Below are 26,364 nucleotides of genomic sequence, written 5' to 3' on the forward strand. Positions count from 1 at the left end.
AGTTGTATACTTGTTGCTTTTGTTGTCTTTCACTGCTGTGAATTATTGCCCCTCTGCCACCCTGCCTTGGAGCCAGCCAATTATGGACTGAAACCTCTGTGAACTGTAAGCCAAATAAATCTTTCCCCCTTAACTTTGGGTATTTTGTCTCAGCAAGGAGAGAAAAGTAACTAAGATACAGGGTCTTCCTGAAAGTTTCCAGTCTGGGCTTGAACTCGCAAATCTCCCGTCTCAGCTTTCCATGATGCAGATTAAATTTTCATCCCAGGCATACAGATATATTTTTAAAAAGTCATATCTCCTTCTCTAATTTTTGAAAACAAAGACCAAAAACAGGAATCAAACTTCAACAACAAGAAAAAAAAACCACCTCCTATGCAACAAATAAAATAAGTCGCTGGGTACAGCTTTGTCACTGGGTCATTGAAACCCCCGGGACAAGCTGCCCTATGCAACTGTGTAGGGACCGTGATAAGCAGGCTGGGCAGACAGCTCCTCGGTCTCCACCAGTGTCCTGCAGTAAGGGAGCGGACCCTCAATCAGACAATTTAAACCAGCTCCACCCTCTCTCATTCCTGGCCTGTGGGAGTATAACTGATATTTCAACACAACAGAGTTCAAGGGTCAAGTCATCTTTAAAAAGCTGATAAATCTACAAGATGCCTGGAAACTCTTTCAGTCTACCTGAATATTAGAATTTTGGCCAGGAGCAATGATGGAACCATTATAATAATTTCATACAAAGCTTCCAAGCCCTCACCGTCATTTTTCTCTTTCATACCTAAGTTCCTCTTCCCCTATTCAGTAATTGCATATATTCCATCATCTAGATCACACTCCAGAGCCTCTGCAGGATTTCTGAGCCATTTTTATGACACGCCCAGGCCTCTTTAGAAAAAACAAATGAGAGGCCTCAAGTCCATACAGGCACGGGCACAGCTCCTACCAATGAAATACCTTGTAATTTTTATCTGATACTAAATATGATCAATGAAGCATTTCTGAAATTGATTGTACACCGAATTCTGGGAATCCAGCCTCCTTCAGATCCTCCTTTTCTGGCTGCCGGAAGGATGTGATGGATGACTCTCTTTGTCTGAGTGATTCATGGCAGTAGAGGACCTGGGACATGGGCGAGCTTTTCTGCTGGACCTGAGTGGGAGAGGTAAAGGCAGAAGACGCAGCGTCTGAGAATTCTCAGGATGGTCTTTCTGAGAGACATCAATCATTGCGCATCTTTTTCTCACCTTTTTGGCACCTATACGGACGCAGAGCTATGACTGTGAGTCCTGACTCATCTGTCCTACTTACTGCCTTCCTCCTTAGCATCCCCTCTCTTTTTAAGGATCATCAGTTCACTGAGTGCTGCTCGATACTGATGTATTTTACACCACCCTGTCAGTACCTTGCCTCTCCCCAATTCCAAAGATTCCACTGTGGTGAAATCTTCAGTGGTGAGACATATCCACTTACAGTAAAGCCCAGTCCTTCTGCACCTACGTATCCCTGCCAACAACCTCACACAGCTCTTTGTTCAGGTGACTGTGGCTGGCAACATCATGACAGAGGTCAGAAATCTTTTTATCACAGTGTGCTTGGTGCATGTCTATGTTTCACAAGTGCCATTACACTTATCTGGCGGTTTTTCTAGGGAAATGATGTACTTTCTCAGTTAAAAACACACACACACAGACTATTGAAAATCGGTCTGCTTAAATTTGCATCTTCCAGTTACTAATAGTGTTTGTAGAATGGGAATATGATAAAAAATATTTACTTCAAAGTGCTGTTGTAAGGATTCAATGAGATAATGCACGTAAAGTTTCAGCTCAATCTTACTACATTTAAATGTTGATAATGATGAGAAAGTGGAGGTGCTAACTCTAGTTGGAGAACTTGAACTCACTAGGTAGCTCGGGTTGGCCTAGAACTGCAGTGATCCTCCTGCCTCAGCCTCCTGAATGCTAGGATTAGAGTCATGTACCACCACACCTGGCTGTTCACATTTCTATCATTAACTGAGGAACTGGACTAAAGTTCTATTTCAAAACATTGTATATATTTTATAAATTTAAAGAGCTATGCCTACCTGTGGGTGGGCCAGAGTTTACAGAACATGTTTGGGAATGAAGTATTGCAGCGTACTACTTAGGAATATAAATTCTTCTGAATGCAAAATCGCAACACTCAATTCTACTCTACTAAGTACAAAACTGCGGCAAATTACTTACCTACCCTGTATGCCACTTTCTCTAACCACATGATGGATGCAATATTGTTACCTTTCTCACATGTTTGACCTAAGATCTGTAAAGTTTATTTATATAAATTTTAAAATCTGTTACTCTCTTTCTGTTCCCCAAAAGAGAAGAAGAGATTTAGTAGATTGGCTTATATGATCAGAGGCTGAATAGTGAAACCATGATATTTACCCTCACTGCAGGCCAAAGCAGTGGGCTAAGTCGACATGTAATGAAATATCTGAAACCAAGAGACAAAAGTAATCATTTCTCCTTATAAATTAATCACCTCAGGTATTTTGTCACCACAATCAGAAGCTGAATAAGACAGAAAAATTGGTTCACAAAGTGAGGTGATCGCTGAGACTGTACTTGATGATGTGGAATTGGGTTAGAAGAAAAATTTGGAAAAGTGCAGAGAACCAGGCTAGAATACTAAGAGAAAAGCTTACTAGGCAATTCTAGTAAGAGCTCAAAAGACCAGGAGCCTGTAGGAATGAGCACAGTGAAGGCAGTGGTCAAGAGGTTTGCGGTGGAAATAAAGACCACTGGGGATGGGGCTAGGAGCCGTTTGTTCCATTCTGGCAAAGAACTCCTACTTTTTATCCGACCCCTGAGCCTTTGTGGGAGCCTGAGTTCATAGGTGATAGGACAGTTAGCCTAGTAGGGGAAATTTCTAGGCTACACAAAATCAGGCAGTGGAATGACTATTGTGGGCTTTTTGCCAGCCTTACAGCGAGAACTGGAAGCAAAAAGCAGGAAAAAGATTTGATTTTTTGTTTTTTTGTTTGTTTGTTTGTTTTTTTAGCTTTGCCAGAAGGAGAGTTACTTTGAAATTTCAATCCAGAAGGATGTGCTGGGCATTGCTAAACAGATTAACGCCATTAAAAAGAACGCAGTACTTTGCACCAAGAAAATAAAAGAGATGTTTTAAGGGCAATTCTGGGATTGTTAAAACTCTGCTCATTGCGGGCTCATGAAGGGTCCTCCGTCACTCTGAAGCCGGGGCTGCCCTGCCTGAGGAAAGGCTTGGAGAGTGGGTGTCGTTTCTTCATCTTCAGATGCAAAGCTGCTCCGAGGCTGCTGCAACCAAGGTCTAAACAGATCTGCGCCGTCCCAATTGGGCAGCGAGCCTTCCATTTTCCAAACGGTGCCGGCTTTCCAGACACGGACAATGCAAGATGTGGGGATCGTGGAGATTCCACCCAGATTTCAAAGAAAAACTATCTCCTTCCTTTTTCTTTACTTCCACATTTCCTATTTTCAATAAGAATACGTCCAAGAATGATCTATGAAGCATGCACTGTTGGGTGATCCCAGCCTCATACGACACAGGCTGATCAAAGTTTCACAACATCCGAAAAATGACAGCCGCTTGGGGGAATCAGAATTTCTGGAAGCAGGAAAGGCTTCCAGAGGCTGAGGTTGAGCTCGTGATTTGAGGAACCTGGTCATAATTAAGATATTCAGAGGTCAGGCGCCTGAGCCGGAACTGCTGGGGAAGAGTAAATGGTCAGAATAGTGGAGCTGTTCCGGAAAGATGAAGAATTAGGTTTTTCTCTCGTTGATGTTTTAAGTACTAGCAAGGGAGAAATGAAGGGTGCGGTGGAAAGTGGGAAGGTCCTCATTGCTAACTGTGTTGTTGATATAACTGGAATGTAATTCAAGAAATGTTTGTTCAGCATTAACTGTATGTGGAGGGAAAAATAGCCTTACTCTTTTGAGTTCTTTTAATTTTGTTTTAATTTTACAACAAAATGAAACAAATTTTTATAACCGGGTAATAAGAGAATAACAAGAGCTATTACATACACTATGTATCGTTATTTTCGAAGAAGTTACTCGGGACAAGACATGAATCAAAAAATCCTTACAAAAAAGAAACAAACAGATAACACAGCTTTCTTTTCAACAAACTAAGGTAAACTATTAGTGTGAATGAAACCAATTAGCATACATATATTAGCATATATATAAATATATATATTTGGGGGGGTACCAGGGATCGAACTCAGGTCCTTGCGCTTGTGAGGCAGGCGGTAGAACCACTGAGCTAAGTCCCTGGCCCATATACTGATATATTTTTAAAACAAGGGAGTATATAATTTGGGGAAGTACTTGTGCTTCCTAAGTCCTATTTATAAGCATAGGTGGGGCTTTTCTGAGGCGCTTGGATCTAGGCTGCGTGGAGCTGGGATTCAGTGTGTGCTACTAGTATTAAGGGTGAGTGCTCCCTAAAGCAGCCCACTGGTTAGTTGGGCAGAGTTCGGTGTGTGGATAACAAGTGTTTCTGTTTTAACATTTAGAGTTTGTGGTCTATTTTGATTTTAGTTTCTCACACAGCGAGATGCATTGGTCCGGACTCCACTGTCTTCATGTGGAGGCCCAGTCTTCGCAGCACCTTCTGTTAATGAGCCTGTCCTTCCTTCAGCCTACGTTTCTGGCTCCTTTGTCCAAGACAAAACAGCGGTGTGTACCTGGTGTTATTTTAGCTTCTTCTGCTCCATTTCGTTGATCCACACGCCTGTTTCTGTGCCATTTTCCTGCTGTTCTGATCGCCACGGCCTCACAGTTTAACTTCAGGTCCGGGATGTGTTGCCACCTGCTTTGCTTTCTTTACTCAGGGTTGCTTTCGCTGTTTCGGGCCTTTTCTAACTCCATATAAATTTTAGAATTGTTTTCTCTATCTTTCTGAGAAATGCTGTTGGGGTTTTGATTGGGATGGCACTAAATCTGCCTATCGGCCTTCAAAGTACAGCCGTTTTGATGATGCCGTGATTAAACTCAGTGTTTAATGTTCTGGTGCTATTATGAATGATATTGTTTCCCTAATTGCTTTTTTCAGTGAGTTCATTATGTGATTAATTTATACCGTCTTTAAATTCACTAAGCACGTACAGAACTGTTTTATCTTTGTCAATGCTTTCTCAGGCCTGTTGTGTAATTTAGGATCTACCCCCCTCAATCCCTCCTGTACTGAGTGTGGAGAAGCTGGGAGTTTGGAGAGCCATTTTATTGCCTTGTCTTTCAGTGTTTCTTTTCTCTTTTTTCTTTCTTTTTTCTTGTTTCATCGTTTGTTTGTTTGTCTGTTTTTTGTGCTGGGGTTTGCAAATCCATTGACTCAGTTCCCTGTATTTTGGGTGTGAGCCACAGCACTGTTTATGATGCCCTCAGCAATCCAGTATATAGTGGCACAGAGAGAAAAGCACTTTCTGCCCACTGTTCTCTTACCTTGTCTGTGGCAGTAGATTCAACAACGATGGCATCATATGGCAGCCGGACACTGACAAACTCTAGGAACCACTCATGCACAGCCCTGCTCCAAAACAAAGAGGACTCTGGTTCTAGTGAAAACAGTTAGCCCCCACCCATATTTACCTGCAGCAATTCAGAGCGCTGATTGCTGCTGGATGTTGGCAGCAATGCCAGAGCTCAAACACACCCATAGGTCAAATGCCTTCTTCTTCCGGACACCCCTGCTGACAATTACTCACTGAACCTGGCTTTCCACAGTAGAGCACAGGCCCCATGACCTTCCTGGTCTGAACCTGAGGCTCCCAGGGGATCCCAGGTGATCACGTTTTACTCTCACCCTCTCCAAGCCTCTCTCCCAAGGCTACGTTACACTCAGTCCCTGTGGAAGGGATCACTTCAGTCCTCAACTCAGACTCGCCCTGGGTGTTTCTTTCATCAGGCTGGTTTGTTGGTGCTCAACGCTACTGCCCTGTGCTGTGGAAAAGCCAGGGACGCGAGATGAGGCTTGTGGTTCCCGGGTCCCACTGGGTCTGGAGTGGGGCCTCTTTTTTAGTTCTTCACTGGACTTCCCATAAAAAAAGATAGATTAATAAGAAAGATGTCCAGAAGTCTATCAATGTGATACCTCATTGTATCTAGAAAATACTTGCAGAAATAAGAAATCTCAAAGGAGTAGTTTAAAAATCGGTTATCTGGACACAGTACCCAGCACCAACCAACACCAGCAAAGAAGAGTATGTTAACTAGGTCACAGCACCAGGGGACTTATTCTACTGCAATCTGACTCTGAGGCAGAAACCTCACAGCAGACAGACACGATAGTGCATGATGGTCAGGAGGAGGGGTGGGCAGTCCAGAATGGAAGGGGCCAAGGATCATGTGCACAGTCAAAATCCTGCCTCTGTGACCCATCCATAAACACCCAGAAGTGTGCTCCACCAAGCCCTGGGACAGATCCCAAAGCCAATCAATTGACACTCCACTCTTGCAACCGCTAACTAGTTAATTAGAACATGGCCAGAGTGCTGTCCAGGGGCCAGCTCAGCTAATAATCTCAAAGGAAGAACTTATACTGGAAATTCGGTGCAGTGCATTTTTAGCCACAGATAGGTGGGCACCAAAGTCACATTAATCCTGCAGCAATCCATTACTTCAAAGCACATTCTAATGTCATCTGAAGGTCACCAGATGTTCTGGGTTCTGTAAATCTAAAGAATGCTTGCTGATTAGTAAGTCTCATGGCAGATGTTTCTTTTTTTCCTTTTTCCTAGAATAACTGACTCTAGCTCTTAATATCTTAATCATTTAGTCTACTTTTCCTTAGAATTTACAATGCAAGGAAAAGATAAGAAGAATAAGTTGGCAAAAGAACATTTGCAAAGGACAAGTGAACCCAGTAGAGTATATTCTCTCCTCTTACTTCCTTTAGGAGAGTTATCATAAGTGAAAAAGCAAACAGCTCCTTTAAACCACAAACAACTCCACTTACCCCTGGTTCTTTCCCAATATTACCTATAACTCACTTGGGTCAAACATGAAAATAGATAAGCACAAGCTTTACAAATCTCTAATTCAAGTTTGTGCTCTTGAGCAAAACTTTCCCTCCAAATAGCTTGCTTATGGAACTATTCCATTTTTTGTTCCACCCCATCAGGAAATCCTGTTGACTATTGTCTTTAAATTATTCTAAATCCTTAGCCCTCTGTTTTCTTCATGCCCATCCTTATTTAACTTAGATTTCATAGTTCAACATATTAAGAACACTGTTGCTAGTATCGTAAATTTTTTTTTTTTTGCCTTTTTCTGGCTTTTATCGCATCTGCCCAGCAATAACCCTACTCAAGATGAATCCAATTTTTTTCTCTGCCCAAGATAGATAGCTTGCTATCACTTAGTAGTTTTTCCCTTTCCCTCATACCTCTGAAATATCCAATTCATCATTAATTTAATTATATATGAAAGGGTCACCATTAATGTTTTTTGAGGAATTTTTATCATCTCCATTTGCTCCCCATATCTCAAACACTTAACCAATCGTGATATTCTATTGATTTTAACTCACATACATCTTTGGGGAAAAATATTTTCATCTCATAGCAGATTTAGCCCCAATCAAATCTGTCTTCCATATTTCAGTTACCTGATTTTCCAACCGATTATAGTTATAATTACAGACATTGCTAAGCACCAATCCCTTAAGCAATATCCATTTTATGTAGGTTAAAGACAAAAGTACTTAACACAGTGTACCACCTATATGTGATTTGGCATACACTTTTCTTTTAAACCTGACCTTATACTTTCCCATTCATTTTCTATAATCCAGGCATTAGGAGCTTCATCTCAGGGTCTTAGCTGTGCAATTTTTCCCCCTTTGCATCAGGTCCTTTTCACATCTTCTTGCTTCTGTCTGGAATGTTCTTCACCATTTGACTGCCTCTTAATTTCTTCAGATTTCACCTCAAGTGTCACTTCCTTCAGAAGCCCTTTTTAGCCTTCTGTCTAGTTCAAGTTTTCTTTTTCTTTTTTTTTTTTGTACCAGGAATCGAACTCAGGTCCTTGTGCTTGCAAGGCAGGCACTGGAACTACTGAGCTAAATCCCAGCCCTAGTTCAAATTTTCTTAAGTTCCTCTTATAGATTCCATTTCTCCCATTTTGAATTATGTGCTATGTCTGTACCATAACTCCAAGAAATAATGTAATATATTCACCACAGTGGAAGTTCAACAACAAGCAAAATCTACTATAATATTACATTGTGATACTTTCGCTTCTGCTCTAGTGCATGATTAGTCACTATGGGAGCGTGGAAAATTCAGTGGTGGGTGAGAAACACAGCAAGGGTGTTTGCGAGATCTACTTGTCCCTGATCTCCCACCAGTCATTACCCGGCCCTTTGGAAAATTCCTTCTCTTGTTCAAGGAGGTGTTGTAAATCGTCTTGATGTTGTGGTTGTTGCTGTTGTTAAAAGATAACAAAGTTAAGTCTTTTGGGTGAACACCTTCTCCCTCTGCAAGATAATCGCTCCATTGGCCTCTAATTTGGTTCCAAGGTCTATATGTTTCATAAGAATTGCTCAGTGGAAAGTGAACATTAGAGCCTTTTCAGATTTTGAGGATTAGGAATATATAAATAAGTTTATGGTAACATTGCGAGGGTCAGAGAAGGAAAGAGAGCTCAGAATTCTATAAAGAAAACTGTAAGCCAATCAAGACATAACGCCCCTGAAGCAGAACCAAACAGACGTGCAAATGAGAAGGTGGACCACTAAGGACGTCCAGCAGAGCAGGACGATGAGCAGGCAAAGCCACCATTCTCCTGAGGACGCTGCCATCCTAGGAGCTGAGTGAGGGAGATTTTGCTGCGAGGTGGTCCCGCAGGACAAGAGAAATAACATTCGCATCGATATTATGTGTCTGCAATGGCTGTGCCTGCTTCTCCAAAGGAAGTGGGGAAAACATCATCTTTGCAAACCTTCTCAGATACTAGATAATTATTTCCTGTTATGTCTCCAAAAATAACAGGTTTCATCTCACTGCTGCTGATACTACAGTGATTCTCATAGGTGATGCCACTGTCATGCTCAGTGAATCAGGAAAATACCCACCTGGAAAAACTGAATCCTAAGGTCTGCTGAGGACGTCACAGAGGTCCTTTAGGATGCTATGAGGAATGTGCTCGGTCCCAAGCCCAGAGAATTGCTAAGTTATTTTTGTAGCTCATTTTTCAAACCAGAGATGGCCCACGTGGCAGGTCAGAGATGCCATCAGATCACCAACATTCTTCTCTCTCAGAGATGGGTTCAGTCCCACCTCCCCTTTCCCGTGGGCCAGCCTCCAGCTATTCTGAGTGGGAGAATCCGGAAGTGATGCTCTGCCACTTCCACACCACAATGGATTGGGGATGTCTGCTTTGCTCCCCAGGACCTCTAGCCATGAAGTAAGAAGACCGACTGCCCTGCAGACAGGCCACATGGAGATGTTCTAAGACTTCAGAGACAGGAAGGCGGCGTGACCCCACAGAGCCGACCGTTCCAGCCACCCCTCACACCACGTGGCTCCCACACGTGGTACAGAGGCATAACCCAGCTGAGTCCCTCGGCTTCTGATGTACAAAATTATGACATTAATAAAATGGTTATTGTTTATGCCACTGTGTTGGGGGATAGTTTATTACACAGAAACAGTTAAATAGAACCATCTGGGTGAAAAGATGAGCACAGACTATTCAATCACCAAGTGTTCATAAAACTCATCCTGTACTGCCCTTCTGCCCGAGAGATTCATTATAAGAGTGAACATGTTAGATTTAAAGGTTATGGGTGTAAGACACTCATCTCTACAGATATTGTAGCCTTCTGCCCTCCACTGAGCTGTTATGCCCTGAAATGCTAGCCCAGCAATAGCTGTGAGTATATGTGATACACCTTGTACATCTGCTATAAATTTAAAACATAGCAAAGATTAATAAATGACATATTACAGCAAATTACAAATTTTGTGAAGGAGATCAACTTCCAGCGTACATCTTTGTGAACTTATTCTTCAAACCAACAAAATGCAGACAATATAGCTAAAGCCAACGAATTCAAAACTCTTCTCAACTGATGGAAGCCACAGAGCTGAAACTCACCTCCCAAGAGAAAGTATTAAAACGCAGTTTTGGTGTAGGAGGAAGCTTAAACTTCTGTGAAGCGTTCACGTGGGCTATTTCCAGGCCCCCTGTCTACACTGCTGCGTGGCAGAGTACACGAAAGCCAGCAGCGCTGCAGACAGCAGGGAGATCGGACTACTTTCACGTATTTAAGATCCTCATCTACAGAGCAGCCAATATTTTGTCCACATTTGGAGCTCCCTGGAAAATGTCGATTCCACTTTCTATTCTAATCCCCATTCCACTCTCAGAGCATTGTAGATGTGATTTGACTCTGAACTCAGATCAGAAAGGAGAAGAAACCTATCCCCAGGGCATTATCAGAACAACAGCAATTCCTAGCAACATCTCGGCTGCCTAAGTGATTTCAGATGCCGTCTGCTAGAGTCTGGATGAGAATTTAAAGGGAGAGCCAGGAGAATGAGAAACCATAGGAACTCTACAAAGCTCTCAAGTAAGGCAGCGTGAAATCCCAGATAAAAACTGGGGGAGAAGGCAGCCGTGGCATGGCCCTGGTTCACTCTTGGACTACATACAAGCAGAAATGAACACTAGGACATCTTTTAATGTCTGACGTTGCTGGGTTTGCCTGTTCACACGGATTCGTTTTGAAAAGGGTAAAAATAAAGAGATAAGATACAAAGAGAAGGTATTTATGAAACCTGAGTGGCTGACAGGATATAGACTCTAGGCATGGTTCCAGGAAGACACGTTTAAGAATAAAAATAAGAATTTAAGGAGAAAATTTAGTACCAAACTCATCGCAGAAAGATAAACTAAAATTCTGGGTGATATTGCTGGTATTAGTTAGTAAATTATGTGATTTTTTTTCTGTACACTGTGTAAAACAAGAACTAGGCCTGAATGACCACCACCCTGGAAGTGGGTGCTGCACCCACCCGGCCGTTTCCCAGGCCCTGCAGGGGTCTCCACCGGGCTCTGTGGCTGTCCCGCCTGCAACACCCACAGGGTGTCCCCCTGGTGGCTCGGAGACCAGAAGCCCCAGCTACAGCTGGTGCAGAGAGGGCCCAGACGGCCAGATCCCAGACAGGGGCAGTGGACGCCCAGCCCAGGGGCCGTGGTGTCTTCCGGAGCAGGTGCGCTCTCCAGCACAGGGCTTCGCTGGGCCCAGCTTTGGTGCAGCATTTTGGGTGTGGGGCTGGCTCTAGCCGGACAGCGCCCCGCCCCACCTTGCCCTTTTGTCCGGGGTTGGACGAGCCGGTCTCACCCTTTATCAGGTGGGTAGTTTGCAAATCTGTTTTTCACATTCCGTAGGTTGTCTTTGAATTCTGTTGACAGTGTCCTTGCTGTGCAGAAGCCTTTTTGTTTGATATCACCCCATTTGTCTATTTTTGTCTTTGTCTCCTGTGTTCTGGAGTCTTGCTCCCCAAAATAGCTACTCATTCAAGTGTCCTAAAGTTTTTCCCCTATGATTTTCCCTAGTGTTTTCATAGTGTCAGTTCTTACATGTATTTTTGAAATCAATTTTTTAAGTTTTTAAAAAACTTTGCTATGTATTTGTTTTGCCTTGCACTGAGTGAAAATTCAAGGGATTCAGTGGAATTCTGTGGATTTCCTGGTCAGAGCAGAAACTGTGACAAGAGCCCTCATTGCTTTCCTATTGAATTGAAGATGTCTTATTTCTGATAGCATCCAAGTGAATAAATCACTAGATTTACAAAAATTAAAGAAATCCTAGTGAGGCATCAAAAGTGCCATACAACCCTCAGCTGGAATTGATTTTCTGTGAGTTGAATGTGTTCCTAAGTGGTCATGGCTGAACTCAGCACTTAAATTTTATACTAGATTATTTCAGAAACAGCAAGCTCAGAATCTGATTAATTTGAAAGGTGATAAAATTAAATTTCTCTTTTTATTTCTTTTTACTTTTCTACCCTCCCTAAATTAATTTGACAGAAGCAGCTTTTAAGAGAAGACAACATAGGATGATATTTTCATCAAGGATAATGAAAGTGTCAGATAAATGACAAAACATAATTGGAATAACTTGTTTTCTGTGTTCCGAATTTGTAATACATTTGAGAAACCAAGATGTTATGTCTACTATGAAGATATGAGGACAAGTCTAGGGTAGTTGATACTATCCTGTTGATACTAATTAATAATAACAGAATATTCTAAGTAAAATTCCTTATGAGATCATAGGAGATAAAAAATTCAAAGCCTAAAGCTAAGATTAATGTTCAACTTCTTTCAGGATAAGAAAGTGAGATTTGGGTTGAAGATATATTAAAACTAATTGAAAACACAAAGACTTTTGGTTAGTTCTGAAGTTCTTAAGTGAGTTTCTTTTTGATCAGTTTTGCATATATCCTTTACACACACACACACAATATTTTGGAGGATGGCTATTTTCTGCCAAGCTTTTTTCTAAATCTTGGATGTAAAGCTCAACCACAGAGCTGGCTGTATAACTCAGTGTAGAGTACGTGCTTAACATACACAAGGTCCTGGTTTTAATCCCTAGCACCACAAAACTCAAAACAAAAACAAAGCTCTCATAGGTGTGTCTTAAACTCACCACCTGGTTTAAAGAGCTGAAGAGTTTAAGGGAGTCAGAGAAGTTGTTCTAACACATTAAAACATAGATCTAATAGTTAAGTAACTTAAGAAGTTTTATTTCACATGTAAGTCTCAAGGAGACCTGTCTGGGTCACAGTCTCTCAGGGACCCATGTTTCAAGCCACAGCCTTCCATGTCTGAAATGGTGCCAGTGTTTTTTACCCAAAAGAAGCCAGACCACTGTCCCAGGAAGACAATGACAGGGCCAAGATGAAGTGTTTCTGTCACTTCTGTCCTAGTGGCGAGGTTACAATCACACAACCAAACCTCAAGGCAAGGAAGTCTAAAAACATCACTCTGGCTATGCAGCCACATTACCCAAGAAAAATGGGTTCAGAGTGAGGAATAAGGTTTTTGTGGCAACAAGCTCTCCCTGTGAGAAACAGGAAGTTCAGAAAGCCCGGTAATTACTGCACTGCTTGTCTGTCAAACACAACATCAAGTTCAAGCTAATTTCATGTAAACCATTTTTAGGAAGTCTCTAAGGTATGAGACAATCTAATTAATATGCACACACTTCTGGGTAGGTATACAGCACAGTGGTAGGGCCCAGTGCAAAGACGTGGGTTCTATCTCCAGATTTACAGAGGAAGATAAATTAAATAATGTATGCAATTTTTGTATGGATGTAAAAAATTTAAAACAAAAGATAACTATGGGCCAAGAGATAAACTCTGTGGTAATTAACTTTTCTTTCTTTCTTTTTTTTCTTTCTTTTTTCTTTTGGTCCCAGGGATCAAACTCAGGACCTTAAGCTTGTGAGGCAGGGGAACTTTTCTTTTTAAATATGCTTGTCCACAGTGAACTTCCAAAAACTAAGTTTTATTGCATTCTGGACACATTCAATATAAAAATATTGTTTCTTAGAAAATTTAAAATGCTTAACCTTCTCCTTACCTAAGGTAAGTTTGTTTCTGCCTTGAATAAAAACCAACCCTACATTACTGCTGAGGGTTACGGTCATGTGAAGGGTCTTTAAAATTATTATCTTTTAGTCTCTTTCAAAGAAATTCTTGATGTAGAAGTGGAATTTAGTGCTAGACTGACTTTTATTATTAACAATATATGGCAAATTATTATTACCAAGACGGAGACGTCAATACAACAAATGATAGTATAAAAATATACTACACTTGTCCAAAGCCCAGTAGCTCTCCATAGGCTGCATGGACCATGTTTCTTATAAATGCATACACCTGGCTGAGAACTACTGTGACCCCCAAGAGTAGGAAGGAAGAAAGAATTGTTTTGTCCTCAGAGCTGAGCTATTCTCAAAGTCTTGGACAAAGAGAAGCTGCTAGAAGCCAGAGGCAGAGAGAGGGAGAAAATGGAGACCCACAGACAGTGCTGCCACGGCCATGTTGAACGGTGCCGAGGCTGTCTGCCCCCTCAGCCTTTTCTCCGTTCCACTCTGCTTCCCAGCGCCTGTTTTGAGTCAGGTTCAGGAAATGTCTTTCCCCTGAGGATCTTTTTTTTTAAACAAAAAAAAAACATGTAGGATCACTTAAGTTAGAATGAAATTATTTCTTCAAAAGAAAGCCCACGGATAACTTCCTAGGGAAGATTTGCCAGCTCTGAGTGGATGGGACACGGCCAGTTGAGGTCACCATGCAGGGAATCAGCACCCACTGCCAGCACCTCAAGGAGCTCCTCCAGCAGGCGGGGCAGGGCCTCTCAGACCTTCAGAGTCACTGATGCACACATCACTGCTAGCCTGGGTTCGTGCTTCATCCACGGAGGGTACCCAGCTATACAGTTCAATTAATCATGGGCTTCAAATACATGGTAGTAAATGCATCACTAAGGTAATCATATTATTAGTAACGTGGTATATGAATATTTAATTTTCTGAAACCAATTCGTCCATTTTTAATTAGCACATCTTATGTTGCATAGAATCCTGGCTGGAAAAGATGTAGTATTCAAAGAATTAAGAAAAGTGAGTAAGTAACTCTCTAGTCCCCTGAGCTCTTTTGCGACACATCATCTCCCTGGCTTTTTTCCGTAGGATTGTGTGGCTTCGTCATACCAGTGCAACAATTCCCACCCAGACATAGCAGCCTTGTCTGAGGTGTTGGATAGGTTGAGTAGGGATTGTGTTTAATTTGTTTTCAAAAGAATCTGTCCTGCTGTGAAAGATAATTACCATATTTACTCGTTTAATTTCATCTTTTGCTTTAATATTTATTTACTTTTAATTAATGTATTGGCAGAGCTAGGGGAATTGAAGCCAGGGCAAGAACTCCACAACTGCTCTTACACCAGCCCTAGTTTAATAGTTTTTGAAGGTTTTGTGGTTCCAATAATGAAGAGCACACTGTTGTCACATAGAGAAAGAGACCACTTTGTATTTCAGAATTCATTTAAAGGCTTCCTACTTCCCAGTACTTTCCCTTGAAGACTGTCACTCTCCACGTTTGGTGAAAGTCAGCTTTTCCCCTTGTAATTTCCCCTTCGTGAGTTCTTCTACGTATGACTACACTTCTCATGTTAATCATATGATCCAGACCAATTCTGTGATTTCACCTATCAGCCTAGTTTGTTTCTTTACAATTAGAACAGATACACAAACGAATATACATGCAACAGTTGATTTTTGGAGAGAGGAAGGTTGTCAAAATGCTATAATTAGAAACTAAATTTTTCTTTATTTTCCCTCCAACTTGATTTAGTGAAGTGTGGAGACGACTTAGTCCTTTAAACACCAACACACTAGGGATATTACCATAGTTCCTATTCTTTCTCCTAGGGCTTGGAAAAAATGAATAAAAATGTGAATAAATCAAGAAAAATTACTTACAACAGGATATTTTTTTAAAAGAAGAACACATTAAATGCGTATTTCCATCCCTTTCTATAGCTGACCTTGACAATGGCACTTTTCTTTGGGGGGGAGTAATTTAAGCATGATCTCACCGTGCCATGGGTAGTCAAGGTACTCACCGTGCTGCACTGCCCAGGAACCAGTCCTCCCTCAGCTGCAGACTCCCAGCACAGCGTTAGGTCCCCACAGCCCCTTGCAGACACTGACAGTGAGGAGACAGTTGGTACCCTTGGAGCATCAAGCATCTTCCCTCCTTTCCTTCTAGGTTGTTTTTGGGGTGTGTGTGTGTGTGTGTGTGTGTGTGTGTGTGTGTTTATTTAAATGATGTGGATTTCAACTGTCCATTCAGGGGTTCCACTTTGTGTGCAAGTTTGTAGGTAGAAGTCTGGACCAAGCAGAGAGATCTACTTATATGGAGTTGTCACTGCAAGTCCAAGAACAGGAGAACAGAGTACTTCTGTCCCTTGCCTCATACCCTGCTGCTGATGCGCCCCTCTTCTCCTCCTCTTCTTCACAGGTCTACACTCCCAGGCTTCGCGGGGTCCTGCAAGTCCAGTGCTCTTGTCTGCCCGGACTAATATTTGCAGTGATCTCAGTCTAACCAAGGCACAGGGCTTTGAGAAGTTGTCGCTTTTCCCAATTTTAGACATTGCCTTTTAACCTTTTGAGAGTTTCTTTTAATCATCTCTTTTGAAATGTCTGGATAACATACTGTATAGGGACCTTTCTTGCCACTATCAGTATTTTTACTGTATCTAGGAAGAGCTGCAAAGGAGGTGAGAGGAGACGGCGAATCTCGGAAGGGACAAAGCCTGCCCACAGAGGGTCCTGTCCACTGTGTTTGCTCTCATGACCTCAGGGTGGCTCTGTGGGTGGATGTGGTCATCTCGATGGCTGTCAGGGCAGCTCCTAAATGCCTAAACAATTGGTGATTGTTCTCCGACTTTCTGCTTTACTGGTTGTGCAGAGGCTCCAGTGACCTGGAACTCATACAGTACAGGCCCTCACTGCAGTTTCGCCACAACTAAGAGACACTTCCTCAGGCAGTAGAATCTCAATTCTCAGTTGGTTTCTGAAGCAGAAGTAGTGAGTTCCTGTCTGTGATTAGCAAAGCTCAGAATAACTGTACTGCCAGGCAGCCTTTTGTCTACAACTTTCTGGTCATTCTAGGAATCAGCTTACAAACCAGGAAATCTTTTCTCTGCGCAGGAGATTTCCCAAACTTATTTGCCATGAAATGTCACCTTTTCAAGTGAGAGAACAGAATTTATCAGAATTAAAGAAAGTGTTGACATGGAGCTGTAAGTGGTTAAAGAGCCCCTCTTAACTTCTGATCTCTACAGCCCTGATTAGGTGTGCGTGAAGAATTTAATGCGACTGTAAATGCTACGTGTTCTTCAAGAATGATTACATCATTTTTATTGCTTTCAGCAACGTGTGGTGCAAGAAAACTTTCTCGTCTTTGAGAGAGTAATGAGCCGTGTTTATGATCTACCAATGTGTACTGAGTAGGAAGGAAATATTCGCTGACCCCAGGAGTCCTGGGGTGCCATAAGACCATACAAAATGAGCGCCACAAATGAGGATGGGCATCTAATGACCGAGACATGTAGTTTTCTCCAAGCAACTGACAGGATGCGAATACATTAACATCTAGTTATACTAGATTACAAATAAACTGCCGTTAGAGTCCCTGAACAGCCCTCTTTATGTACAACTGTTACCTCTATTTTCTTGCAAACTTTAGTAGCAGGTAGTGTCACTGCAGTCATTAGCCGTACAGTTTGGTTCCTGATTATTCTGACTCTGGATAGAAATCTGGAGCTCTTACTGACAGCTTTCCTCTGTGCTGTACAGAAGCTCACCAAGAAATAACCAGGGACGCAAACAGAAGTCAGACATGCTATGAATTTTCTCAGTGGATTTCCAGTTGCTCTCAAAGCCTGGAGCTCCCTAGGAACATCGAACTGGAGGAACCTCGGGACTACTTAGCGCTCTCCTCCAGCTCAACTCCTACAGCGGGGCTGGAGAAAGGGAGAGCGTCCTAAAGGAGGACAGACTTCTCTCCTGGACTCTGCATGGAGACAGGAAGCAGTGAGGGTGAGTGATCCTGAAGGAGCCGCCCCCACACACACACCGGCCTCTGTTTCCAATGCAGTCACTGCCTTTCCCAGTCAGCACTGCCCAAAGCCTGTTCTATGGGGAAACGGGGTGACAGGACGGAGAGGAGAACCAGATGTGGTCCTGCCCACGTGGCTTCCAGTGAGGAAGGGGGACCACATTGCAGCAAAGGCTTAGCTTTGAAACTTCAAGCACTCTTATTTAAGAAATCCATAAAGCTGAGGTTAGTCTAAGTACAAATAAAGAAGCAATAAAACTCTGAGAAACTTGTCTAATTATTATGAGATGCAATTAATTTAATTAGGGAGCTATCCTGTCTCTTTGTGCTTGGGGAATTAGGGATGATTAGGGTGTATTCCTGTGGCAGAGTGATGTCCTGTTCCCTCAAACGGCACCGCAAGACATAGAGGCTCCCTGGGCAGCGGGGGGCCGCTTGGGGTAGGAGTCCCTCTTCCCCGATTTACTGCCCAGAGTGAAAAACTCTTGAGATTGCTGTTTACTTAAAACCTTTTGTTGCTACTTAAAAATCCCATATGGCAGTGAGAATGTAGATTTCTTTAGTTCCGGAATAAGAGAATATGGTAATAAGGTGGAGTAAGGTCTGATTTTCTGTCTCAGTAATTAGCAATCAAGCCTAGCGTGAAGAACTGGGAGGGATGCAGGGCCTGGCTCCTTCTCCACCTCTATCTAAATGCACGCGCTCGAGCAGGTCACTAAAGGCTTGGGGCGTATTTGAACACACGACAAGAGAGAGCTCTTTTTTTAAAAGCTGGAAAAATTTATATATAACCTTTTATAGATAACCCACTCAAATCCCTTTTTCTACAGATAAAGAAACTGAGGACAAGACTAAGAAGATTTTCAAGGTCAGATCAATTAAAAGTAAAGCAAGAATAGAGCCAAAGCCTCTTGTTTTACAATGCCCTATTCTCCAGGGCAGAGTCACTTTGAAGGGTAATATGAAATTGCGTTATGGCAAAGAATGGCACTGTATAAATTGAAATAAGTATTGTTAATGTTTCCCCGTACATCACTGGAAGGGAAGCATCACAGAGATTGGATTTTTTACACTGGAACTGGAGAAATTGAGTTTACCATAAAGAGAAAATGGGTACTGTGTAAAGATTTATTTTACTATTTAGGAAAAGGAAACTAAGCATGGTGTTTAATTGCTTAAAACCACACTCAACAGCTTCCCCCCCCCCCGTGCAACATTATTATACATACTTTCTCACTATATTAATCGTGTCCCACTTGTGTTAATTCTGATTCCTTTGATCTCTGCCAGTTCAACCAGAAATATCACGAACACAGGAGAGCTGCAGCAGAAAAGGTTTTCTATGCCATGTTCTAGTGCGAGATAAGACCAAATCCAAAATCTGTGCTTGGAAAGGTCCTCAGCAACCACAGTGCTTCAGTGCACATTAATGAAGGCTGTCATTTCTTGTGTCATTATTATTCATAACATTTGCCCCGCTGATAGTTTGCCATAAAAATAAAAAATTTAACAATGCTTTTCTTTTCTTTTTGCTGTTGTTGTTTTTTTGAGACGGAGTCGCACTACGTAGTTGAGACTGACCTGGAACTTACTATGTAGCCTATGCTGGCCTCAAACTCACAGCGATCCTCCTGCCTCAGCCTCCTGAGTGCTGGGATTATAGCCTGTAACTGTGCCAGGCAACAGTACTTTCCTGGGGATTGCAGCACCGATCTTCAGCAGCCCTTCTGGGGTCATTGTGTGACACAGAATCCTCATGGCTGCCCTCATGGAAGCCTTCAGGGGGTGACCAGCTTTTCCTCCCCGCAGACACACCGGGGAAGAACATCTGTCTTCATTTAATGAAATTCTGCCTACCTTTGAGGTTACTCCTCTGACCTTGTTTCTGTCCTAAAGGTAGCACCACCGATGATCCCAGCAGAGGTGTGCTTAGCTGAAAGTAGCTCTTGGTTTATTGGACCAAAATCTTCAAAAATTTAATCATAACTTAAATAGACTAGAAATTGTCACTTTTCAAAAAAATTCTGTGTGTCTGCCCCACCCCCAAGTCCTTTATGTACCTGAATTATAAGTTTGGATTTTTATATATTGGATCTATTTAAGAATCAACATAATTACTAATGTATGATACAATCAGCAATTGAGAGAAAAAATATATGGTGCATTGAGAAAAACGAAATCTTAAGTCTGGCTTCAGACTTTGAACTTTCTAGTGTTGATAGCCCAGTGCCTGTGACTGGTTCTTGACTGTAGTTTATTACACAACTGGCAATAGATGAATAAATGAAGTTCTAAAAGAAATATGTGAAACTGATCATGCAAGGGCAGATTCCCAAATAGCTTTGAAAACAGAAATACTATTTTTATGTCTTAATCTGAAATGATGATAGCTGCGCTGCAGATCACTAATGAATTCAATTTGCCTTCCAAGTATTTCATTTAGTTTCACTGTAATGGTAGTAAAAGGTTAGAGGCTTTGCAGAAATATTTCATTATATTTGGCATTTATCTATTGGTTGCCAAAACTTTCGCCAACAATTTGAAGAGGTGTGAAAGTTGAATTTGAAAATAAACCACGGATGTGTTCAGTTGGAATGGTCTGCTTATATTAATTAAATTTAAACAACACTTAATTTTGTGTGAGGTGAATACTATTGATAGATATAAAAGAAAGAGTTTGATGACATTTCTGCCCTTTGGAAAAGACTGTGATGACAGCCACTCTCCCACCCCCCGTACTGGGTAATGAACTCAGGGCCTTCACCATCAGCCCTTCTTAAAATCCTTTTTTTGAAACAAGGTCTCTCCAAATTGCCCAGGTGGGGCTTGACTTTGTGGCCCTCCTGCCTCACCACCCCACAGCGCTGGGCTTACAACTCGCACCGCAGCCCAGTCTCCACCTCCCATTCTTTTGTTGTTTTTCAAGTTTTATTTTTATTAATACCCGTTTTTTACTACATAATAATCACACTCCCTATGCAGAAAAGTTCATGTAAATAACACATTTCAGTTCCTTTTTCATCCCTTCCCCCTTCCCTTTCTGTGTGCTCCTTCAATTTGTTGGTCCCCTTCCCATTTGCAAAAGGTCTATATCCCAATTTCCTGCTATCATTTTTTATTTTGCGCTTTATTTAAATACTGAATTTCTCATGTGAGAAAAACCACAGATAGTTAAGCTTGTGCATCTCATTTACTTCCCTTAAGATTATTGTGCATACATTTTCCCACAAATAACTCAAATCTCAGGTTTACCTTCTTAGTGCCAGAGTAGTACTCCACCGCAGTCCACCCCGCTTCCTGCACTCACCCGCTGCTGGACATACAGCTGCTCACTATTTGGTTGCTATGACTTGTGCTGCTCTAAACACGGTGTGCACTGTAACTTGGTGTCTTTAACTCTTTCGGGTCAAGTGTAATTTCTATTTTTAATTTTTTAGGAATCCCATACTGATTTCTATAATGCTTGAACTAATTTTTCTTCCCACAGATAACTTTTCCTCAAAGCCTCGTCAACGTTTGTTAGTTTTGGTTTCTTAATGGTAGCCATTCTTTCTGGAGTAGGACAGAATCTCAGTTTTGTTTCAATTCGTGTTTCTCTGATGGCCAGCGACGTCGAGCGTTTTCGTGTATTTATTGGCCATTTGTGCTGCTTCTGAAGAGGATCTTCATTTCAGCGGTCCATTTTCTAACTAGGTCTTTGGTTTGGAGCAGTCCAATCTTTCTGGGCTCCATGTGTGTTCTAGATCTGAGTCCTCCTTGTCGGAGGCGTGGCTGGCCCCCTGCTCTTCCACACGGTCCCCTCCAGCCCACTGGTCACTTCCTCTGGCGCACCTCCGACTCTGGAGCTTCTGTTTGCTTCCAGGTCTGGGAATGGTACTGTTGGAAGCGCCCCTGGTGGTGTCAGGTGCAGCCACTGTCCAGAATCATTCTAGTTTCCCATTTCCGTCCAAGATTGATTTCGCTCTTCTAAAACTGTTGAACTTTTTAGTAGCTTACAGAAGTGAAGAAAGCATGCATATTCCCAGTTTGCAACTGAAAATGTACATCAGGGTACAGTGAGTTTTCTATGACCCAAGCTACCTACCATGAATTTTAGTGGGGGAAAAAAATCTAAACTTTATGCAATTTTCTACTATGTTCCAGGCACGTTGAAGTCCTTCACCTGTATTTACGCACTGCACTCTTCGAATAATTACACTGAAGGTGGCACCGCCGCCACCTTCCCTTTTACAAGTAAAAAGTAAAGCAAGAGAGGTTAGGGCAGGAGCTTTTCCTCTAAAAAGTGGAAGAGTGAAATCCGGCAGCGGGACTTCAAAGCGAGTCCCTAACCTCCCGCTTCTCTATTCCTCGTACGCAGAAGTCGTGCCCAGGCGGAGAGGCCCCTGAGGCGTAGCAGGGAGCCATGGGAAGGGCCCTCTCTTCAGGGAGTAAGTTTGGAGCTGGAGAATGAGCTCCGTCCGGTGAGACGCTCAGCGAGGGCGGGCCTCGGAGTCCACGCGGCGGGGTGCGTCTCAAAACCAGACCGTCCCGCGCTCCTCCTGGTACAAAGTCCCCGTTTTCCGTTTAAACAGCTTTATGCGCGTCTGTCTTCTGAGTCCGGAAGAAACCTGAGTTGAGAAGGGCCCTCCTCCTAGTCTTCCTCAGCCGGCTGACACCTGCCTGCCGCGACCTCCGCGCTCCTGGCCGGCCCCTGCCCTCCCTTGGGGTCTCTGAAGTCCTAGCCCTGGTTTACTCTTTTCTTTCCATTAAGTTTATTGGTACATTTAAAGCAAACAATGCAGCTGCATTCATCGTAGGGATCTTGGATCTGTTCGTGATGTATCTTGGTTCTTGTCTTTTCCCCACTCCCCAGCCCTCCCTGAACCCCTTTCACGCTTTCCTATTTACAAAGACTTTGTTTCCATTTTTTCACATCTGGCTTTTACTCCAGGAAATCCACTTGGGTCTTCCTCTCTGGGCGGACTTACTGGTCCTCTGCATTCGCTCTGCTCCTCCGGGCCCCCCACTCGGGGAGGTGACCCACGCGGGAGCCTAACTTCACCCCACTGACCGCAGTGAGACCCCCACCAGGGCTTCTGAGAAGTCCCGAGTGACTGACCCTGTTCCTCTGACCAGACAGCTGCCGCACTCCGCCTCCCTGAAGGAAGCAGATGTCCCTGGGGCCACCCGGGCCCTTGGAGTGGAGCCCTCCCGACAGACAGCCAGGAACTCAGCCTCAGCACCACCTGCTAACGGCTCAGGGATGGTGAAACAAGTATGGACCAAGAAAATAAACCTACTCACTTCGATTTGCTTTGAAGAGTTACACTTCATTCATGTAAATATCTTACGTTTACCCCCAAAATACCTCTCACTAGGCTGTTAAAATGACCCTATGGAGAAAGTCTCCGCCATCTTTGACATAAATATCCCCTTAAAATAGACCCGTGTTTTTCCATTCTTTCCAGTGTGAGCTGAGGTCATCAACCTAAAAGAAGAGGAAAGTTTCGATTCAGTATTGGAGGTCTCACCCCACAGTCCGCAGTCATCTCTCTTGGCCCACAAGAAGCCAGCACATCCTTGACATCGCAAAGCTGTTCCTCAGGGAAGTGAAGACAGAGGAAGCAGAGGGCCAGTGCCCGAGTCCCCTTCAAGAGCATGCGCCCAGTGACTACAAATCCTCCCCAACCCCGCCACAATGGGGACACAGCCTTTAACCCACAGGCCTTTGGGGACAATTAAAAGCCAAACTGTAGCATCTCCTTTGTTTTTGGAATTACACCGTGACCTGTTTTAAGCATATTTTCAAACCACATATGCAAAAGTAATTGGACATGTACGATGAGGTTAATCAGATGGCAGGAAGCTAGATATTTCATTAAGTTCTTTTATTTATTAAATAGGATTTTTGGAAATTGGAGAGTATATGCTCCATACTGCTCATAGGGTGGAAATACAAGGGAGACTGTGTCTGTGCTAATGTTTACCTCAGGTTGTTTTTCCTTAATAAGAACTGCCAATTCTCTCCTCGGTGATTTATTACTCTCACTTCAAGGGGGAAATTTAATATTTGGTTTAGGGAAGTGGTATGAAATTAAAGAATACTGAACAATGCAGTAAGCTTCTCTGGGGAGGAGGGAAACATTCTCAAAATTTCTTGTGGGCTGCCGTTTTCTTTATGAAGCACTGACCAATTTGGATAAAGACCTACTTCTTGAATTTCCAGTTTTCCTTCCCCTTTCTTAAAAGACAAGCATGGTGATTGGCCTCCTGAGGAAGTTGGTGCATTTGTGAAGGGGTCCGGGCAGGAGGTGAGTGCAGCCTTCCTCCCTGGTGTAGGAGCAGGAGCCCTGGGGCTGTCAGGCCCTGTGGGGATACCTCCTTGACCGACCAGCACCTCTGACAGGCACAGAGTGCGCCTGGAGCAGACAGCAACTACTGTATGTTCCGGAAAGAGAAGGTCCCTACAGCTGCTGACTTTCAGCTCCCAGCTCCTCTCTGGCACCTTCTGGTGGTCATCGTGAGGAGAGACTTGCACGTCTGGGGTGTGTTCTAGGGGATAAGAATCTAAATGCAAATATTTTAATCGGCTGTGGGAACATCATGATCTTTCTGGACCTTCCTCCAATATCTTACCTTAAAAATAAAGGGTAGGGATCAGGGCAGATGAAATAACCTCTTCGAGTCCTTCCCCGACATTGTGCAGTAGTGACGTGGTCTTCGTGGTGGCAGGTCAAGGGCATTGGACGAGGTCTCTCTGCAAGCACGTACACCCTCCTATGTGAGAAGTCACGATGCAGAATGCGGAAAGTTTCATTGTTTCATCCACAGGAAGGGATCAGAGTTGAGTCAAGCAGAGGGAAACTGAATTTTTTTTAACTTTTTTTTTTTTTCTTTTGGTACTGGGGTTTGAACTCAGTTCCTTGTGCTTGCAAGGCAGGCCGCCGAACCGCTGAGCTAAATCCCCGGCCTGAAACTCTGAATTTTTATATGAACTGATTTTATTTTTTATTTTATTTTATTTATTTTTTTTTTTTTTGTACTGGGAATAGAACTCTGCACTCTGTGCTTGTGGTGCAGTATCACGGAGCTAAATCCCCAGCCTCGGTACTGATTCTTCCTCAATATGCACCCTGTAGGTTACTCTTCGCTCTGTCCGCTATGGTTTAGCTCTATCTCGTGTGTTTAGAGCGTGACTGGGTCACGGGGCTCTGTACGCATTGGTGGGTTCTCCACCGAGGAATTGTGTTAGGAGGGGAGACCTGGTTGGAAGCAGTCCCTGGGGGTGTGACCTGGAAGGACATATTCTTGTCCCTACTCCCTCTCTTCTCTCTCTGCCTCCCCCTACTCCCTCTCTTCTCTCTCTGCCTCCAGGCTCCCATGAGGTGAACAGCTTTGCTCTGCCATGATCTTTCTGCCTTCTGCTTAGAGTCAGCTGACCGTAGATCGAAGCCCCTGAATCTGTGAAGCCAAAGTAAGTCTCCCTCCTGTAAGCTGTGGGCGCCAGGTATTTTCGTTCCGGTGCTAGGAAAGTGACCAATCCATCCTGCAACAGGAACAAAGACAACAATCTACAAAGACTTTTTCGGTCAGTAATTACGGATTACTTTTATACATTTGGTATAGGCTTAGATGTGACAACGGTTATTAACTCTTAATCATCCCCAGCCTTCTAATCAAGCCCGATTTCATCCAAGAAGAATTTGATTTTTTTTCTTGTTAGTCTCTTCTCCACTTTCAGAAATCACCTCCCGGGGCCTTACACATGCTAGGCAAACACTTTACAACACACTTGGATTTTTATTATGCAAAAGTTGAGAGCACAGTGGAAATACAAGCTGGGTGCTGGAGGAAAAGGGATAGGCCTTAGATATAACATGTGAAGTGAATTAAATAACAGATAAGTGATAGAGGAAAGTAAAACTATAAAGACTAAAGTTGGAAATAATTTTGTCCAGGGACTCTTTGGGGGAGGGGATTTAACTGACACTTTGTATTGAATCATACTTTAACATATAAATAGATTGTAATGTTTACTTTCTGAGTCTTTTGTTCAGGAGGAGTTAAGAGAAGGAAATCTCTGTAGTTGCAGAAAATAATGGAAGACGGTAGGAAGGAAAGAAAGATATTCATAAGGTTACATTGCTTAGTTGAATCCTTTTGAAAAACATGCAAAGGATTTAAGCTATTTTTGCTGCCTACTGAGTACTCCATGGCACTGAGATAGAGTCACAGAGGACCTGGTCTTGGAAAGGATTCAGTTCCTGGGCTGGGTGTGAAGCTGAGCACTAGAGCATGTGTTTGGTATGCATGAGGCTCTTGGTTCCATCCCAAGCACTCGTGCTTACAAGGGTGTGCATGCTCGCACATGTGTGTGTGCACACACACACACACATACATCAAGAGAAAAAATAAAAGGGCCTAAGAAGGGATAAAAGCTGCTAACATAAATAAAAGCTACCTCAGAAGGTAAAAATCAACAATTTGTAAGAGCCTTAATGAAGATTAAAATGTAAACTTCCATTCCCCAAAGGAAAATGAAGGCAACTAACATTCATTAAATCTTGATTCAGAAAATGTTCTTAGTAATTAAGGCATACACCATATCAACAATGATGCCCCTTTTGCTTCTTTCAAATGCCTTTTCCCCCACTAAAATGATAATGTGAAGGCTCTGGAAAGCTCCTCTGTTATTCATACTTTTGGGACCA

At 42.8% G+C, this 26,364-nt stretch overlaps 2 long non-coding RNA genes across 3 annotated transcripts; one reads left to right on the forward strand and one right to left on the reverse strand.

Annotated features, from left to right (window-relative positions):
- Nucleotides 1-22,230: 22,230 nt before the first annotated feature.
- Nucleotides 22,231-23,431, forward strand: LOC104857320. Of its 2 annotated transcripts, none has more exons than XR_778827.1 (3): nucleotides 22,231-22,379; nucleotides 22,790-22,991; nucleotides 23,122-23,431. It is a non-coding gene; the product is annotated as an uncharacterized LOC104857320 (long non-coding RNA). The 2 variants fall into 2 exon arrangements; XR_002025123.1 differs by having other exon boundaries at nucleotides 22,794-22,991.
- Nucleotides 23,018-25,709, reverse strand: LOC104857319. The gene is made up of 3 exons (XR_778826.1): nucleotides 25,094-25,709; nucleotides 24,290-24,430; nucleotides 23,018-23,141 (listed from the first exon to the last, which is right to left on the reverse strand). It is a non-coding gene; the product is annotated as an uncharacterized LOC104857319 (long non-coding RNA).
- Nucleotides 25,710-26,364: the final 655 nt, after the last annotated feature.

The sequence above is a fragment of the Fukomys damarensis genome, unplaced genomic scaffold (genome assembly GCF_012274545.1).
Source record: "Fukomys damarensis isolate Sample0158 unplaced genomic scaffold, DMR_v1.0_HiC HiC_scaffold_18, whole genome shotgun sequence".
Taxonomy (NCBI): domain Eukaryota; kingdom Metazoa; phylum Chordata; class Mammalia; order Rodentia; family Bathyergidae; genus Fukomys; species Fukomys damarensis.